The sequence below is a fragment of the Homalodisca vitripennis genome, chromosome 2 (assembly GCF_021130785.1).
Source record: "Homalodisca vitripennis isolate AUS2020 chromosome 2, UT_GWSS_2.1, whole genome shotgun sequence".
In the NCBI taxonomy this organism is placed as follows: Eukaryota; Metazoa; Arthropoda; class Insecta; order Hemiptera; family Cicadellidae; genus Homalodisca; species Homalodisca vitripennis.
Window position 1 is genome coordinate 21,129,375 of NC_060208.1, and position 20,886 is coordinate 21,150,260.

General features: G+C 35.3%; 1 protein-coding gene across 1 annotated transcript in view; it reads left to right on the forward strand.

The window, feature by feature from the left end:
* Nucleotides 1–307: 307 nt before the first annotated feature.
* LOC124353661 (cilia- and flagella-associated protein 100-like) overlaps nt 308–20,886 on the forward strand; it is a 49,221-nt gene continuing 28,642 nt past the window's right edge. Inside the window, exon 1 of the mRNA XM_046803610.1 lies at nt 308–451. The gene's annotated coding sequence lies outside the window, so the exon portion shown is untranslated. The remainder of the gene's footprint in view (nt 452–20,886) is intronic.

Consider the following 20,886-nt stretch of genomic DNA (forward strand, 5'->3'; position numbering starts at 1 on the left):
TTTCTGTTCTTTATTTTTGTATCTACCTCCCCCACCTGACGATGAGGGTAGATTCCAATACTCAAAACGTTGTGTTATACATATTGTAACATGTAGCGATGGAAAATGTCCGAGATCATGTTATCCTTTCAAACTTTCCTTCGTCAATAACAAAATTAAAACAAAGGACTTTAGGTATATTTCACCAGCAGGCAACCTACCTGCGAGGAAAGTACGTTGCCCTTGATTGCGACATTCTCCCACAGCTCCCCTTTCTCACGCCCCTCAGTAACGAGGTCTCTCACGAGAACTACCCCGAGAGCGGTCGAGAGCCCTCAAGACGTGGAGCGAGGCACGTGGCTGTTGTTTGCTCCTCGCGGCCCAGGGGGTTGTGGGATCAACGGGGTAATTAAAAGGATACAGAGTGGCGGCCTCGGACTGTACACCAGATATCAAAAGGATACGCACAAAGGTATTATCTACTGCTTCTTTTCCATATGTTTTTCAACAAAGATCTCTCTGCTAGGTTGTTTTAATAATACGATTTGTGCGAGGTCTGCAACGAATTTAACCCTACGCGAGTTTGAGTCGGCGTTTACCGCAAACGTCATAAAGCCCATAATTGATGACAATTATCAATGTATTTTAATAGAGTAATAAATTATCAAAATACAGTATTAGTTTATCCAAATGCTGCCTTTACTTCTTCTATCTTCAAACCCATCTGTTTACGTAATTGTTTTACTGCCAGAATTTTAAGGCTTTTCAGCCAGCAAAAACTGAGGTTTTTGTTTAGTTATATAATATAAAGTTTAATATATTATATATAGTATATAAAATTTATATATATATATATAATTTTTTGTTGTAATACATTTATCTTTATTTTTGATATTTTTTAGTATGTTCAGTCTAAAAAAAGTCTTAAGTGCTAATGGTTTGCTAATTATCAAAAAAGGTTATTTTGAATTTATAAATTATTTTGTATTTAGAAAAAATTAATTACTTTTCAATATGGAACGTAAGTAACTGTAATTGTAATATTTTATTCTGTACTTCAGGCTGAGAAAACTATGCATTATGTGTTACAATGCTGTTGATTTTTATGTACTTATTGTTTACTTTGAACATATACTTGCAAAACTCCTTAAAAACGTGTAGCACTACAGGTGAATACAGTCAGCACTAAGAGGGTTAAGGCATGGGGCTATAATAACCGAAAGGAGCAATGACGGTACCGACATAAAGAAAAGAGTGTAAGTAGGTAATTGAGCAGTAAAAATGTGAAATATAAACTGCTAGCAAAGGAAAACTATTAGTTGAGAAGCGCTGACATGATGAGAAAAAACTCCCCAGCATAACTTAATAAATTTAAATCCCATAAATCCCAACATAGATCTCTACGTATTTTTAGGCTGTGAACACATGTCGATGTTTGAAATCAATTTTAATAAGTTTATATAAGCTGCTTTTGATCAAAATTAGAACCAATGACAAAAATTCCAAAGCATGGATTCTGAAATTCTATTTTACTAATTAAAAACACAATTAAAATTTTAAACCAGTATAATTTGGAGTTAAGAAGAAAACAATAGTAATATTTAAAAAAGTTTGTAGTACTCCCGTAGACGGTATGTTTAAAAAAATGCACAAATATGTCGGTATGTTAACATAGCATAAGGGTCATTTATTTATTGGCTACCAATGTATCCAAATGTATAATAACTGTTTACTCTGTCATGTTGTTGGTTTCAGCATCATCTCCACTCTTTCACCATTGAAATTGTAATGGCTTCTCTTGAAATATATTCATTCTCAATGATTTTTCTTCGTGTTTTCAAAATAAATAACAAGCTGTAACAAATTTGTGTAACTCAAAACCGTGTTTTATGACATTTACTAAGTATTTTTCTGATACCCCGTTATTAACACTCATAACATGTTAATAATGGTCCCTATTGTGTTTTTGGACACTGAAAGCTGATCGAAACCAGGGATTTAATACGCTGGTTATACATACATACATAGTGAAGATAAAAGTATTTCCAGTTTTCAGTGGGAATTCTACTACAATGTTCAGAAATGAATGTTCCTAGACTTTTTTTATGCCTCACCAAATGTTTTGACTCTCACCCCCTCGCTATGCGGTGAGTGATGGTGGGTTGGGGGGTTGACAGACGGACACACGTGGTGGTGCCAGGGGCGTAACTACTCGCAGAGGGAGGGACGGGTGTTGGACTATTTCGACAGGAGCCCATAAATTAAGTATATAATGTGATACCAATGGTCACTCTAGCGTATTTTATGGTCGTCACAGCGTCTTGGTTTGTATCGCCCTTGGTTTGGAAATGCTCCTTCTTTTTTGCAAAGCAATAAATATACTAAACATGCATGAATTCTGAAAATTGTGCTAATTTTTTTTAACCTAACTCGTAATGATAAATCCATCCAGTCATATCAGTCACGTAATGACCTTAATTACCTCACTTGTAAGGTTATGTTTGGCTTTCATTACCTCACTAGTGTTGTAATGAGCCTATAAATTATATTAAACTAATTATTCGAGCAGCTGATTAATGGAAATTACCGGAATAAGAAACTTTTTGAACGGATATAGTGTATACAATATTTACAAGGTAACGTCTTATGAGTAAATTTGGTGTAAAAATAGAAGTAGGAATTGTTCACCACTCGTATAATCTACAAACCTTTTTCCCATGAATTTTTGGACGTCAGAAGTATCTTATAATTTATTCGACATTCGGGTTTTGAACATTTAAGTATCTTTTGGTTTACCCTGCGTCGGAACTTTCGGGATCATACTTAATATTTGCTGAAATGCACAGTAAAAAGTACATTTTTGCTAAAAAATTTTATTTTCTTATCCGAATATTTTCTTTCTCTGTGTTTAATAGTAGCAGAAAAAGGTTGAAATAAGAAGTGTTCTTACTATCAAGCTTACTCTATGCTTTCAAGACTATAATAGGAACAAACTAAAATTAGTGGTTTAATCGATTAAAAATATGGTTGTGCTGTCATAAAGCAATGTATAGAAATATTTTTTCCTTTCCAAATGATATTTTCTGTGAAATTTAACGATTTTAATAGTTATTCTGCTATTCGGGGCGGAGACGAATCCAAAAAATCAGAGAACAATATAATCGACACAGCCGTTCTTGAGTTATATATGGTAATTAACCTGACTTTGTGTGATGGATGTTATTTAATTAGTTTCACAGAGAGAATGGGGGGGGGGGTTGCAAACTTCCCCAGGGCACCAAAATTGACTTGTCCGGCCATGGTGTTTGCGCCTGGGTAACGTCATCCTTGGAATGGTGTTGTGACGTTTGAATTGCCCATGTAACTAATAGGGTCCCTTTTGAGCAGGGTGAGGTTGACAACAGCTGCTCGTCCAAGGTCGTAGCGATCTTTATACTTGTCAACTATTGGAAGAAAGTAGTCCACAGAGTATTCCAACATTATAATGGGATTGGGGGGAGAGTAAGGATAAAAATACTAAAGGTTAGAACTATACGATGGTATTCACAATACTGATCCTCTATGAATTCACCCGACACCCAGACGTAGGTGAATTCCGCAGATACCAGTCCCCGCACAGCTCATGCAGCTGTCCGAGAGAGTCCTGGTCACAATTATCCTTAGCAGCCAAGAAGGTACCTCTGAATCCATCAAGGGCTTCGTACTTAATGATGACCAAATATCAGTCCAAGTTATAGTCCACATTGTACTGATATTTCTTAGCCAGCTTTGTAACTAGATCAATACTTGGCCATCTCCGCAAACTTCTCAACACCAAAACTCAATTTATCACCTGAGATATCAAGCACACGTTGTCACCACTTCTGCAAACAACACAGCAGTTGCTGTGACCTATGGGGCTGGATATAACCTAGAAGTATACTGCATAGGTTTGCTTCTATTGTTCGTCTCAAGAGGTAAACTTTGGCTTATGTGCCATTACGTAAGAACTCGAGCCAGGAGGAATTGGAAAATCATATTTTCTACCACTGGAGGTAACCAGATCTCCGCGTGCATGGGCTGTGAAGCACACCTCCAGGTCACTTGAAGCCGGACAAGCGTAATGGGAAATTTTTTGTGATATCTTCTCTTTCCATTTTTTATCTGAATAGTCACCAATGTAAGCAATTCTTGATAAAAACTTCATCCATGCTCGAGTGTCGCGATAGTCTACTTCCTACCCCGGTGGAAAGTGCCCCGTACTGGTCCCACAAAAACGTTACGAAGGTTACTCTTCTACCAAACTAATTAGGTCTATGCACCATTCTATGTTCTATAGTACCTACTACTTTTGAAAAACCATGTTATTTTAAAACTTGTGCCAACATTACAGTGTAAAAGATACGGTGGTTATCGCAAGATAGTTGGGTGACTGCTGAGTGATCTTGTCCTTACAAGCAGCCCGCCTGCCCGGCCATTGGTGGTGGTTCGAAAGTCACCTTTAAGCCGTTGGTCCCCAGGTTAAGTGTTAGTGAGAGCTTCATAGCCCTAACTTTGCCTGGTAAAATAAGACATCCTTTGACTTTTATTTTTGCCTTAGAGAAACAATCAATAAGTATGTCTAAGGAATTGAAGACACACTTCATTTTATAAACCATCAGAATGGATTGCAAATTGCAATATACGTGATCTAATTGCATGCACGAGCGTTGTTTAACAAGCAGTGAACAAATAAAGTGAAACCGATCGAACTAGTTACTGGAGAGGATTCAGTTCCAATCAGACCACTTTGATACAGCCCAAAGCTCAGATACTGTGGCGGTAAAGCCTTTGATTCAGCTCCCAATCAAAATAACACACCCATGTATCAGGTATTCATACCGTGTAACAAGTGGAAAATCCTGTAGTTGTATTCAACGTACCCTTGCCATTAATTTCTAGTAGAACTTAACATTTTCATATGTGGATTAGAGAACACCCAAAGTCGCTTCACAGGTCCATTCTTCCTTCTAGTGCTTATTTAATTCCCCGTATGTTTTACTAGAAAGTTCGTAACATAACAATTTATTGAAAAATACTATGATAAAGTACAAGTATAATAACAAAATAACTATAAAATAACGTAGCTCGGTTGAGCCTAAACAGTTGGTTGATTCGATAAAAACCTTAAATGTTCAATAACTGACAATAACAGATTAGGTATAGCACACGATGTTCTAAATATTGTATTACTTCTATGGTGAAAAGCAGCTATGGTGGGAAGGGCCGATTCGATTCGAATGTAGAGTTTAGCCCGTACTTTGAGATCGTGTCAGTCAACATCATAGTGCACTCAGTTGTACACCTGATTGCACTCAGTTGTACACCTGATGAGACAATGAGAATAAATCTTCACCTAGATTGCACTACATTTTGTGGTCTGGTTGTCCCTGATGTCGAAACGATGCGGTGGGTTCGTTTTGAGCTTCTTCTTTTTTCGTCGCCGATTGTGTTTGGATCCCTTCAGATGAACATGACTCCAGGTTTTAGGAGTCAAGTCTACAACAGAATCAGATTTCACACACTGCACGTAAGAGGAAGGTGAACTGGAGCTGAACTCAACATTCGTATTGTATTATTTAAAGAAATAATAATAATAATGATACTCAATACAATAAGAGTATAGTACACTTTTGAGATGAATGCAATTATATTTACCATGATTTACACAAGGAAGGGTTACGCCACACCATCCCGAAAGGAAGCAGTGGATTCTGAAGGAGTAGTTGCCACCCAGGCTGTCGAAACTGTAGCATTTGCGCTCAAACGTAAGTTCATAATTGACAGAAGATTTGGGCAGAGCTCTGGCCTACAACTTCCCCAATTTAATAAAGTCATAAATGAAGAGCTTCGAACCTAAGCATTCGCCATTCGACCAATTCCTAATGGGGCCATCTATTGGAATGACGTCTTTATGATCTTTGGAATTTATTAATTATCAAACCAGAAATTATGAAAGACAGACAGTTGGATGCTTAATCCATCTCTTTCACTGAGATGTTGTTCTGAGAAATGTGAGTACATATAAATAATATAGGTTATGGCTTTTATTTCCGGTTTGAATTTCCTCTACTAATACCTTCCGCTTTGTTTATCCTAATATACAGGGTGTAAAAAAGTCCCGCACGGGCTTGATAATTCCCGTACGATTACAGCTAAAGCAATACAACATGTTACATCATTATAGCACCTGTAAATATACTTTTTGAAGTAACTATCATTTTTTATCATGTCAGGGAGATGATCCACAAAGAGACAGAAGAAAATCTTAAATTAAAGAATCTATAGGTTGGGTAGTACATCAAATTAAAGGTCTCTATTAGTAGATTACAATACCGCAAATCCGACGTGTAAAGGTTCGTTCTTTCAAGATTACACTGGATTAAAATTTGAAACATGTACAATGTAAGTGATTTAATATTCTTGTCTTAGCTCTTAAAATAAAATGGTGGATGGTCTAACAATTTTAAATTAAAGTACATCTTGAGCTATGCTTACATTAAAATTTTCCCCCAACTCTTTGTAGACCATCCTCCATTGGATGTGAATAGTCAATAACTACCTTAAAAAGTATTTCTTTAGTCCAGTATTAATTACTAAGTGTAGCTTTCACAACTTTCCATCTTAGATTGTAAATTTTCCTTTAGACTAGACAAGAATATTAAACCATCTACTGTAGAACAGGACTTACATTGTAATTTTTTCAAACTAAAGTTGAGGCAAAAGTAAAACCTAACAATGGCAATTGAAATACCTTAGATAGAAAATTAACCTGAACAGACGGAAGTTGACACTTTTGGACCAAATTACGTTTTCGAGACTTATATGTATGTATGTATTTATTCATTTAAAAAACCTAAAATAGAACCATACAAAATTATATTTACGTTTTGAATCTCTCAACCATGGATATTGAAATAATATGTAACTGATATATCTACTTATGTTAAAAAAATTGCAGGGCTCCATCATATTACATAATAATGCTTTCACTAAGATACCTCTAAGCCTTCGATTTTGAAAATTGCGTGTGATGCCGCATGTAACTGGTAGTAGATAATATTCTTCTTGACTTAACACACTTATAACTGTCCGCCAGAGACATAATAGTTATTATTGTCAAACTATATGATACAGGGTGTTACAAAACTCACACTTCATTGTATGGTATTGTCCCGTGGACCGCATGAAGCAAAAAAAATTACCAGCATCCTGCTGTGGCTAAAAAATGAACTAAGCAATTGGATAAGCACATCTCATATATCCTGAAATGCAATTTCATGATGTAATCATACTCAAATGCATAAATAAGTCAAGAAAAATACTTGATGTGTAATGTCGACATTCTAACTGCTCCACAATTATTTCGACCAGACTCACAACTGTATATATGATCGAAATACCCTTTCTGAAATAAAAGTTTTGTGTTTATTGCAAAATGTTGCATTCCTATAAAAACAATTTAAATACTTGCCCAGGGCTTGCAAAATTACGAGAGGCATATAATGTTTCTTAAAGATTGGGTTTATTTTTGTCATTTTTAAGAGAGGAAAACATTCCTTGTACTAAAAACGAAAGGACGATCTTACAACATGCTTTTTGGCATTTTTAATGATTCGCGCAGAGATCAAACTATTTTTTAGCAGGGAGCTCTCTGCTGAATAATTTTTGGAGGTACTTCTCATCTACGTGAGCCAGTGCCAATAAGGTTGTCATCACGTGATATTTCCTAGTGTAGGTAACGTAAGAGGATCATGCTCACAAAGTATAGACGGGAAAATCTGTAGAACGTCTTTCCCATTGCACCTTTACCATTCAATGCTCAATTTCGGCGGTTTTTAAAACCGCGTGGGAGGGTCTAAAATGAAACTGGAGTTAGCGTATTACTATTGAGTTTGGTATATCTTCTATCACTATTTAGTGATAGAAGATAGACTACATAACTAGATCTCGAGTATTTGCATTTAAAGGCCCGTGACAGGCAAAACAAATTTTTATTTTCTAACAGACGTGGAATGTAAATGAAGATATATTTTCTTAGCATACTACAAGCAAACGGATTATGATATTTACTGTCAATATAATTAATATATATCTGAAAATTTATGTTATTTTATTGTTTCCAATCCTGCATGAAAACAACGTATATGCTACAGCATTAGAGTTTGATTTGGTATGAGGCATGCGACGCATTATTCGTACCCTCATATTACGGAGTTGAACAGCTCCCTCTAGACATTCAGAAGACATCCACGGCTCCATTAATATGATATACGCGGGGATAAACTGAGCGGAAGCTGCGGAGAGAGGGATTGCAACCCGGAAATAAAAGCCATCATCCGTCGTCTCCTTCATGCCTCCCATTTTATTACCTATATTCCTGAGATATCGTTTTATTATGGAATCAATAATTGAATTTCAGTGTTGATCTCTGTAACAAAACAACGTACATTCAAAAATATCGGAACTGAGTAAACCATGCAACAGGCACGTTCAGAAAGTAAGTACCGTTAAAAAAACAAGTAAAGCAAAGTTTTCAATATGTTCTATATGTTTCTATAAGCTCTATATGTTCTGAATACTTGCACGATTCTACTAAACTAACACAGAGGGTGTAAAAAAAGTCCAAGACGAGCTTGATAAGTTCCGAACGATTACAGGCAAAGCAATAAAACTTGGTACATCATTACTGCACCTATAAACCTACTTTTTGAAGTAACTACCATTCTTTTGTCATGGATGGTCCGTTAGGAATCAGAAGGAAATCTTAAATAGAATTAAGAAGAAAATAAACACATATGTGGGTTTTGGAATCCAACTTAGATTTGAAAACATTTATTTGCGGTCTGCGATGTTGATGGTGCTATAAGTAATATTGATCTTTACCTCGATCAAGAAAATATGTGCATATGTAAAGTCTTAAAAGACTATTTTAGTCAAAACGCATCTACTTTAATCGTTTTCATTCTGCTTCTGACATAAGGCAAAGAGTGTGCAATCTATTTGCTTTTCCTTTAACTAACGTAAAATTTTAAATGGAGAAAACCAGCTTTGATTACCTGATGTAAAAAAAATTCAAAGCTTTATTCATCAATTTGCGTTTTAGAATACAATTTAAATATTATTTCCAATACATTGGATGGTTTATTCGTCACTGGTGCAATCTAAAATAAAAATTAGATAGTAACTTTGTCTTCGCAAAATGTATAACAATATTGATCAAAGCACTGTATAATTATTCAATATTGTCTCAAATTTAAATGCAATGTTTAAAAAGAAATGTTTCTGTCACTTTAGTGAACTTCAACTGGAAGTGTCAACAACTTTAACAGGTCCTTTAACTTTGGATTACTTGTCATAAATATTATAATTTTTTTTCAGAATTATTAAATATTCTGAGAAATTTCCCAATTTTTCTCCCATTTCCAACTTATCTTGGACTTCTACAAATACTTCAAAACCAAATTTATCCAAATCATTCCAGTCGGTGTCAAGTTTTAGTAAGACTAACACACGTAATTTCATTTTTATATATTTAAGATGAAAACATTTATATTTTTATCTCTTTCGACCTATATTGTCCCTTTTGACCTCTACCAAACTAGCGTGGTTGACGATCGATCTCTTTCTTCGGAGAACACTATAGATTTAAAGAAAAATGTGCTTGTGCGACTGTATATTGATTCTCAGCTCATAGACCATTAAAAATATACTGAAATCAAGTGTCTAATTTCGTTACATCGTCGTACTTATTACAAGGTTTATATGATACGATGTATACGAGTACTTCTATAAAGCACCATAATGTAATTTAGTTATAAGTTTAATAGGTCAGTAAAAATTGTAAAATGATTAGATTAGTTGTTTTAAAGCCCCCAGTAACCTACTTATTACTTGGATGTTGTACAACTGTAACTCAAGTTGTCCTGGAGATGGCAAGTGACATATTACAAAAAGGTTTTCTTGACAGTATAATTAGAAAATACTGTTGAAGCTCAGCGATTAAGTACTAATAATGACCCGTTTAGTACTGCTGTATAAACGTTGACAAGTCATGCTGTAGACAGATTGGGGGGTTGGTACGTTGTTTTGATATCGATTCCACCTTTGCTGAGCACGCACTGACTCCAGGGGTAAGATATCACCTGGTACCGGTACATCCAGTGACTCATAGACACGGAATAGCAAAATTTATCGAAAGGATAACATGGTTTCGGACATTTGCCGTCGTTATATGTTCCAAAAGGTATTACACAATGTTACGAGGATCGGAATATATCCACTTCGTCAGATGAGGGAGAGTATTAATACATACACAAATAAAGAACGGAAAGAAGGGAAAGAACATAACCGAAGGGTTTTCAAACATAACCGAAAGCTGCTTGGAGTCCAGTCCAGGCGACTAGACAGGATGCAAGTTCCGAGAACAAGTCACGCGTACCAGAATTCAAGTACTCAATTACAAGTTATACCAGCACAAGCGAAAAAAATCATTCCTCATAACGTTGTGTTATATTACCTTTTCTAACATATAACGATGGAAAATGTCCGAAATCCTGCCACCCTTTTAAAGTTTCCATCGTCAATAACAAACTTTAAATAGAGAAGATTTATTGGTTGAGCGTTAGTGAAACTATTACTCGAGGAGCTGCAAAATTTTTATTCCTGGATGTGTGCCTGCACCACATCTCAAGAACAAACTGACCTATAGGTTGAAATTTTAATAAAGCTTCAATTCTGTTTGAGGAATGTGGAGTTTGGTGATGGTGAATGTCACTCAGGATTTGGCTGAGCATTAGCAAAGCCTGAAACTCAGAGTAATATTTCGAGAATGGATTGGGCTATAAACTTGTATCTTAATAGCTATCACTAAGTGTTCCGGCAAAATTATGTCTGTAGGTATGTCTGTTTCCCGTTGAGTATTTTGAAAAGGAATAGCGCTATGGACTTGAAATTTGGCACGTAACGTAAATTCCACTTAAAATTATAGGCAACATCATTTTTGATGACGGGTAAGTTCTTTTATGTTATTAGGCCTGAGCCTTTACGTAGCCTTATTTATTTATACCTCACGTAAGGCGCAAAAATTATAAAAATATAACATACAGACTTCCAAGAAAAAGGAGCTAACAAAGACAGTTACATAGTTTTCAATGCGATTGATAAATAATTGTATACCACAATCCTAAAACTTTTCCCCTAAGGTTCATAACTGTAGGATTTTGCTGTAATTTTACTAAATCCTAAGGTACCTATAGTAATTCAGTACCTATAGTATGAGAATATACAAATTTGTTCAATTGCCGTTGCTTTGAATGCTGCTGTAGAGAACCTCCGGACTGACAGAACTTACTGCGGACAAAGAAACGCAAAGCACAAAAATTGTGATACATGTCAACAGTATCCACGTGCCGGTTCCAGAAAGAGGGAGAACCCCTTCTGCGTGAGAAGTGGTTCCTCAAGGTTCTCTCTTGTGAGGGGTTACATTATCTTAAAACATGCCTTAGGAGTACTCCTACAGTCTGCACTTGTCATTCTAACATTTTGAAGCACTGAAAGGGTGATTTGTGTTTTTCTCTGTAAATACACTTTAGTTTTTTTAGGGAATATCGCCTTAGGGTCAGCTGTAATGAAACGACCTTGAGAATTACCCTATAAGATCAATGTTAAACCTCAGACCCTTTTAAGCACTAATATTTTGTGCACGTTTTAGTTTTTCTCGTAAAATGCATACTTTTTTAAATATTCAGACAATAAAGTACTAAATTTATTTTTTAATTTTTTTTTTTTATTTGTTTTTTTGAAAACCCAATATAAATACAGGAAAATGTAGAAAGGTAGTAACAGTACTTGTGGTTTAGCATTGTTGATGTAACGCTAAAATCAAATGGCTGCAAAGCGAGTAATATATGCAGTTTTATTAGTGTAAACTAACACAATATACAATACTAACACTAAGTATTAAGCAAGTATATTAAGTATTTGTTGCATGAAATTGAGTTCCACCGGAGAGGCGAGCTCGGGTATAATATGGTGTTTATATTCCATTAATATACCACATGGAACGAGGGACCCTCACATTTTAAATATGCATAGACAATCGCGAGATACAGCTGAAGGAGCCTGGGATAGGAGCAATTCTTTTAATCGAATTCTATATTATATTATTCTATGCAGTGTTAAGTCGTAACTTATAAACAAGTAATTTATTGTTACAATGGTCCTTACAAATATGTTTTAACCTTCAGTATAATTATTACTTTTATTTTGACCTGTTTACAATAAATATAACGGACGTTTTTTTTACATGACACGTAGCTATAGTAAGGAGGGCTGATTTGATTGAATTTTGAGTTTAGCTCCAGTTCGTCTTTTTTTATTGCAGCGTCTGGTATCTGACGCTGTCTCAGACTTGACTCCTGGAATCTAGAGTCATGCTCGTCCGAAGAGATCGAAAGAAAGTCGACGACGAAGAAGCTAAAAACGAAACATTTTACATCGTTTCAACATCAGAGACACCTATAAATAGGTGAAATGGTAGTCTCATTGTCTCATCAGGTACACAATAATTGGTATACACTTCACCTATTTATATGTCCATCTGATATCAAAACGATGTAACTGTTTCGATTCAAGTTTCTTCGTCGTCGACTTTCTATGGATCTCTTCAGAAAAAAATGACTCCAGATTCCAGGAGTCAAGTCTGAGACAGTGTCAGATACCAGACGCTGCAATAAAAGAAAGGGGAACTGGAGCTAACATCAAAATGAAATGTTTTATTTGCTATATATTCTACGTTTTCACTGTTTTTACTAGCTTTCGTGGCCTGTAATATAAATAACTTTTAATTTTTACGTTCGCACTAGTCATATATTTGTTTTGTATAATTTTTATCACGGTTAAAAGAGATACTTTGGCCTTGCTATGAAGTCTTTACCCTAACAAATGTAAAACCAAACTTGGAAGATCCACACAATCGCATTACAATCTTCGCTAAGGTTTCACGTAATAATTCAAATCTATAAACTCATTTAATTTTCCAGATGTCTTGCAGGTAGGCAGGCATACCGAACAGAAATTGGCAAATAAATTACGCTCAGCCAAACTTTATGGTTGGACATCCACCATCATAGAACACATTCATTTAAAATTAAAGTCTACGGATGAAATCTCCCTCGAGGTATTTTGCCACATAATACATTCATAGTTTTGTTTATTCAGTTAGGTTTTATAACAGTGTCTAAATAATAAAAGTTCCAGTGAGTGCCACAATGGAAAAGTGCGCTGTATTCAAATCTTGTCACCGACATTTACCATTGACCTTTCTCTCTATTTTTTTACTTTTTGAATGAAAATTTGCTATGTTCAAATCTCATATGCTCGTACTAAGTTTGCTTGCGATTTATTTATTCTGCCATTTCATCGCTGCCATCATGGTTAACCATAAGACCAATATAAAAGTGTTCGCGAACGCTCAGCTAAAACCTGCGCAGTGACATGCACTATCATTGAACTCAATGTAATTTTCAATCTATTTCATTTCATTTCATTTTCATTTTCGTCATATATATTCGGTCATTTCATTTTCGAGATAAATTGCAAACAGATAGAGAAATGAAATTGTTCAAGCCTCTCGCGCGATAAGTCTAGCTAAAACCAAAACATACAATTCACGTGAGTGGAGGGGAGCGAGATTTAATGTGATTGGCTGAAACAACCAATCATCGACAAGTCTGATAAATCAAATCAAATCAGATCAGATTTTTATTACCAGAACATTTTACAATGCATGGCAAAAGTTAACTTTTTACTTTACTCGATAACATTTTTTCATTCACCCCACAATAAATCTCATTCAAACATACAATCTGCAAATTTACATACATCCATTTATTCGCCAATGATTCCGACTTCCGGCAACGGATTCAGTCAGTCTTTTTAATTGGTGGTCTCCCAATCATATGCTAAAAGCTCGTCTACATTATAAAATGTGTGTGACAATAAAAAGCGTCAAACGAACTTTTATCACCTTGGCCGTTGGAGCGTTTATTATAGAATCTGGTAATTTGTTGAAGAAATGAACCCCTGCCTGTGAAGCGTTCATAAACCACCGTTCTGTGTCCACGGCGGTTTGAAGGCTTCCTTGTACGTCTCTCTAAATTTCAACAGAGCGATAATGCGGATCGCTTGTGTTTGCAGATTGAAAACTCTCATTAATTGATTGTTTACACAAGCTTCTCACAACACGTAAGTGAGACGATCTGCCATGTGGCTTCTTTATCACGGACCTTTCGATACTTTGATACTTCCGTCTTTGCCCTGATTGCATGAGTACAATTATTAATAAGTTGATTAATTAGCTTATTAATTAATTGATTGAAATTATTGGAGATTTCAATCAATTATCATGTCGACTGAGATCCAATTGACGTCCCATAGTAAACTTGGATGTTCAAAACTTAATGTATCCAACTAGGTGTAAGGTAGTAGCTTCAGACTAGATTCTTTGTTTATGAGGTTATAATTTGTATACTATTAAAAGTATAGACATGTGCTTATAAATATTTGGTCTCTATCCGCCTTGATTACAAACACTGAGGATGGAAAAAACGTTGTTCAGCCAGTGCTTGGCACCTCTGGACATAATTATTCTAAGACAATTCTCATCAGCTATGGTAAAAAGGGTTAATTTAATATGAATATCGAGTTGAGCTGCCGGGGAGACTTTAATAAGCGGCCTACAATCGTTGTTCGGTTGTTTTTATCGAACAATTCGATATATCATCCAACTTCGATATGTAAAAATTGTACTAAATAAGAGTTATAATAAATTACAGTTACAATATTTATCTCGTACATTACAATTTTAAAAACATAAATTTAACACTAACATTACAAAACAACAAAACCAACTATGGCCTAGACTTAGATATCAAAGAAATCTTAGAATATTGATGACTTGCTCAGTTTGATATCAATGAGTAACCGCTTTTGTGAAATGGAGGTACGAATTCTCCCCATGGGTTACCAGAAGCCAACCCCACATGTTGAAGGCACTAATCAAATCTCGTCACTTATATTCCTCATATTCATTGCCATTTTCAAAGTAAAAACATTACTTACTTCTTGCGGTGTACTGTTTACATTAAAATTACTAATAAGTTCAAATCATATGGTAAGTTGAAAAAATTGTAATATCGAATTATTCCTCCGGATAAAAACATAGAACCGATAAAAATAATCGAATAATGAGTGTTGGTCGCTTATTAATATCTACCCCAGTTGCATATCATCATACCCATCTCAGATGTTGCACAGGCAGAAGTGCTCGCTAATGTCTGACTAATGACCGCTACTAATAAAACATGCCCACCATAGCTAGGGTTATGTGTAGAAAACTCGGTTGCTCCATCGTGATTTGGGATCGTATCTGAAATATCGTGGTGCATTGCTTAGTTGTGCTCCTAATGATACAATAAGAACAACTCTTCGTCTAGATCAAATCTTTTGTAGTTTAGGTGTCTCTGATGGCGAAATGATGCAAGGAGTTCCTTTTGTGCTTCTTCGTCACCGAGGTTTTTTTATCACTTTATATGGACGTTGACTCCAGATTCCACGACTAAAATATGTGACAGAAATTTCAGACGCTTGCACTAAGCGGAAGGTGAAATGGAGCTGAACTCGACATTCGTATAATTCTCATCTTTGTTTCCCCTTCAACTCACTTGTAAAAGCTGGGTTCATCCTAATGATGTCTTGAAAGTATGCCTAGAACTCCATGGGTTGAAATTTGATGGTGGTCGGTGAGCTGGTCTTTGATGGGAAATCAGTTCAAGAGACATGACAATGCCTTTATCTTTTTCTTATGTAATTGTTATCAATGACTACTCATTACACATGGGACTCCTTATTAAGAGCCATTTTCCAGACCTTGTCGGTGATGACCTTCGTAGTTCCTTCCATTGGTTTATTTATCTACTTCCCAACTTCCCTATGAGACATTTTCCCACGCTAAGTATCCTATAGCTGAGAATGAATTTCCCGTCCAGTGACTGTACAATATAACAAGAAAAGCAAATTAATATATTGCCGGGACTCCAAAATCCATCCATCTTTAACACACAGGATTTGATTATGTACTTTGGTTTTTTTTTTAAGAAATAAGAACACACGGAAGTTAGAGCCCGTAAAATTGTAAAGTATCTAAAAAAGCACCACCTTACCGGATACTAGAATGAAGTATGAAATCATAATTACTTTCCTCGTTAATTTGAGATTAACTATACTTTTTTAACATATTATGCAATTTCTAATAGTGTAGTAGTTTTTATATATCATTTTATTTATATAATTTTGTCGTATAATATATACTAGCAGTTACCCACAGTCTCGCACGCAATTGAGTAGGCTTTGCACGTGTATAGCCACTGCCGGTTGGAGTGAATTTTATTTCAGACGTCATTGTTGACTTCGCCTTTTTGCCACGACCAAGGAGATCTGTCGAAAGGATTATGGCCATTATCCTTTCAAGTCTTTTCATTTAATATTTCGCAAACTTAGAGACCAAGATGGATTTTCTCTATTTTAGAGACCACTGGGGTGTAGCTCGAAGGGATGTTGGAAATAGGAATAGGCATATATTCATCCCAGAGACTTTAAGAGTGTTATGTAAAATTTAAGTACAATCGATTAAATAGTTTACGAGTGAAAGCAAATGAATTCACTCTCGCATTTTTAATTTTATTAGGATTAGGATATTGTCATAGAAAAGAAATTCAAAATATTTACTACGCTCGATTTTTCTACATCATGTATTCTCATGTTTGCAGATAAGCAGGAGGACATCTACCTTTTAAACCAACTGCAAAGCAACACAAAGCAGTAAAATTGTATCTAATTTCGTAATAGCTTTTTAACAGTTAATTAAACTACTGGGTGTCATACTTTATTCTATATTAAAACAATACATAGCTAGTCTTTACGTAACCTATTATTTGTTAACCTCAGAAACCCATTTACCGGTGGTAACATAACGATATCTTTTATTCGATTCTATTCGACTACCGAATGAAAAGTTATGTTACTGAATTAGTCCCAAAATTAATTAATATCCCAATTCCGGTCTTAGGTTGGCAATATTGGAACTCAATGTGCAGAGAAACTATTACATACATACTCCGCTAATAAAATATTAACCCAAATATATATATATATATATATATATATATATATATATATATATATATTTAATGTCAATAACCATTTAAATTCGATGTATTTATAGAACAAAACCCAAATTTACAAATTACTGTTATATCGATACTGACGTGAGTAAGAGTGTAGATAGATGCCAGAGTGGCCTAGGATCAGACACGTGTGTGGTGGGGTGAGTGGTGTCTGTTGTATGTGAACCCCTAATCGCAATATTGTGACATATAAGAGACGACACAAATGATGGGGTATATGTGAGCCCTTATAATCGCTTCACTGACACATTTACGGTATAGGTTCCTCAACATACACTAAATATTCGCCCATTAGTCACAGAATAAAAGTGGACTAGCTTCAGTTTTTTATCCTCCTTCAATATATATATATATGAAATTGAACGTTAATTTTCGATCGAACATCCAACTGAAACTATGATAAACCCGGTAAAATTAATTTGGCTTTGCTAAAATTTTTTCATACAAGTCAAGCTTACCAATAGGCTACTTAAAAATAATTTTTGTATTTTTACTATTATATATAACATTTTAGTTTCATTAAAAATGCTAACCAATTCGTAATTTTCGTTCATGTAGTTCATTTTCAACAGAGACACTTATTTTATGAAATATAAAGGAAAAGTAGTTATGATTAAATAAATAAAAGTAATTTAAAGTAAAAGGTACAAGTTGTAATTCAAGAAGAGTTTAGTTCAGTTTTAGTTTTAGTTATTTTAGTTATAAGGCTTCCTTGCACGACTCTCTAAATTTCAACTGAGCAATAATGCGGATCGCTTGTGTTTGCTGATTGAAAGCTCTCATAAATTGATTGTTTGCATAAGCTCCCCACAACACAAGCCTGTAAGTGAGATGATCTGTAATATAGCTTCTTTTTCACAGACTTTTCAATACTTTTATACTTCCGTCTTTGCCCTGACTGTATTATAAATTCCGATTAGTTTTCATGTTGACTGAGATCCAGTAGTAAACTTGGACGTTCAAGACTTAATGTGTCCAAGTAGAGGCAAGGTAGAGGTTTCCAGATAAGATACTTGGAATTTAAGTACTCGCACTGACTATGCTAGTTGTAAAAGTGGTCAATCTTTTCAAAGATTTTATCCTGATAATAACTGTACATATTTCTGTAGGAATAAATGAATAAATTAAATTCTTCTTTTTCTATTAATGAAAGCAAATGAATCAGGAGGATCCCTCACCGATGATTCTACCACCTTATACAGCTTCTCTCCTTGAATTGATCATTATTTGGCATCTTCATATCCTTATGAGCAAACCACGAACAATTGCACGTAAAGCCTCGTCCACACTTAAAGACTTGTCTGCAGAAAAGTTATCGCCTCTACGGTGTTTTATTTTGTATCCGGTGATTTCTGCAGCTTATCTGCCGACAGTCAGCCGACAAGTCTTTGTTTTCCTGGAGACAGAATACAACTACTTCTGTTTTCAAAACGAATGGGAGACAAGATACGAGTATTTCGTCTCAAGTCTGCATATGTGGACGTGTCTGTTGACCAGAAACCGGATACAACCCACAACTGTCCTGCACAGCGCTAGTAGGGACACACATCGTGCGGACCGTGATCTGTTGACAGGTGATTAACTCACACTGAATCAGTTTTTGTTGAATTTACTAGTTTTATTAGTCAAAATGACCATGTGGAATCAAGACTTCACAATAAAACTGATCGAAGAACTGCATCCTCGTTCATGATTGTGGGATGTAACCCTTCCAGACTACAAAAATCTAAATAAAAAACGATAAATTAGTTTTTACCATAGTGCGAACTTTAGTCAAGAAATTTCCGGGTCCACCATTGCCTACTACTCGGTATATTAGCCCCATGGTGTAGGAAGATGAATCACGCACAAGATAAAACCATCGTCCCTTTCAGTTACCAGATAGGCAAACACTGACTAGCTAGTGTGAACGCAAAACAAGTAGGAAAATTTAATCAAAAACTGCATCGGCAGACAACTCCAGACCGATTTACAACAACCGATAGACAGTCTACAGACAGTCGGCCGATTGCAAGTGTGGAAGGGTTTTAGACTTCGACCAAGTCTGAGAGATACAGATATATAGGTGAGTGGTGACCTGTATTTTGGGTATAAGTGCAGTTTCTATAATCCTATCCCTTTCCTGTTTATATATTTTTCTCTCGGTTCAGTTTGTAGTGCTGATGTCATTGTCATTTTCTTACACATATAAAAAGCCATCATCTGTATTGTTTTAATTTATTTTAAAAGTTGGCATTGTGTAATTTTTAAGCTACACTAGTAGTACTTTTAAATTAACGTAAACAATTAAACCAGGTTTGGACTCAAATTACTTTACGATTTGAATAATATATACTATTGGTAAAAAAATCACAATTATGTAATTTTTTTTAGGGAAAACATTTATATTCTTAAATAGTAGTAAATAATTGGTGGATTTCAAACATCCAACATTTGTTAACGTTAGAATCTAATAACAAGTTTCGACGGTTGAGATCCGTCCTCTTCTTCAGGTGTATCAATAATACAATACACCAGGTGAACTTGGAGCTAAACTCAACATTCGAATCGGCCCTTCTCACCATAGCTGCTTTATGTGTAGAAGTAATACAATATTTTGAACTATATCTAGATCTAACAATTTATGTTATTTTATTTTTTCGAATCTTGCATGAAAATAACGTATATACTACTGCATTAGAGTTTGATTTTGTATGAGGCATGCGACGCATTATTCGTACCCTCATATTACGGAGTTGAACAGCTCCCTCTAGACATTCAGAAGACATCCACGGCCCCATTAATATGATGTACGCGGGGATAAACTGAGCGGAAGCTGCGGAGAGAGGGATTGCAACCCGGAAATAAAAGCCATCAACCGTCGTCTCCTTCATGCCTCCCATTTTATTCCCTATAATCCTGAGATATCGTTTTATTATGGAATCAACAATTGGTTGTCGTTATTAATTTACTGTTATTCTCTATAACTAAACAACCTTCGTACTAACATACCGGAACTGAATAAAACATGTAACACTTTACCTCTCATATTATGGGCTTTGCACAGCTCTATAGATTCTGAATACATGCTCGGTTCTACTAAAATGACATACAAAAAAAATCCGCGCGGGCTTGATAAATCCCGAACGATTACAGGTAAAGCAATAAAACTTGGTACATCATTACTACACCTATAAATCTATTTTTTTGTTTAGTGACTACTGTCTTTTTGTCATGTCAGGGGGATTGTCCGTTAGGAGTCAGAAGAAAATATAATATTACTAATAGAGGCCTTGAATTTGATTTACTACTCACTTATACTCTAATTTAACCCCTTCTGACTCCTTGCGGGTCATCTTCCTGACATGATAAAAAATGGTAGTTTCTTAAAAAGGTACATTTATATGTGCTGCAATGATGTTTCAAGTTTTATTACTTTACCTGTAATCATTCGGCAATTATAAAGTTCGTACGGGACTTTTTTACACTCTTTATATTAGGATAAAATAAGCGGAAGATACTAGTAACGGGGAATCCAAACCGGAAATGAAAGCCATCATCCAAATTCTTTATATGTACTCACATTTCTCAGAAAAAATCTCAGTCATCACCATTTCTTGTTTAGTGATTAATAAATTTCAAAGATCATAAAGGCATCACTCCA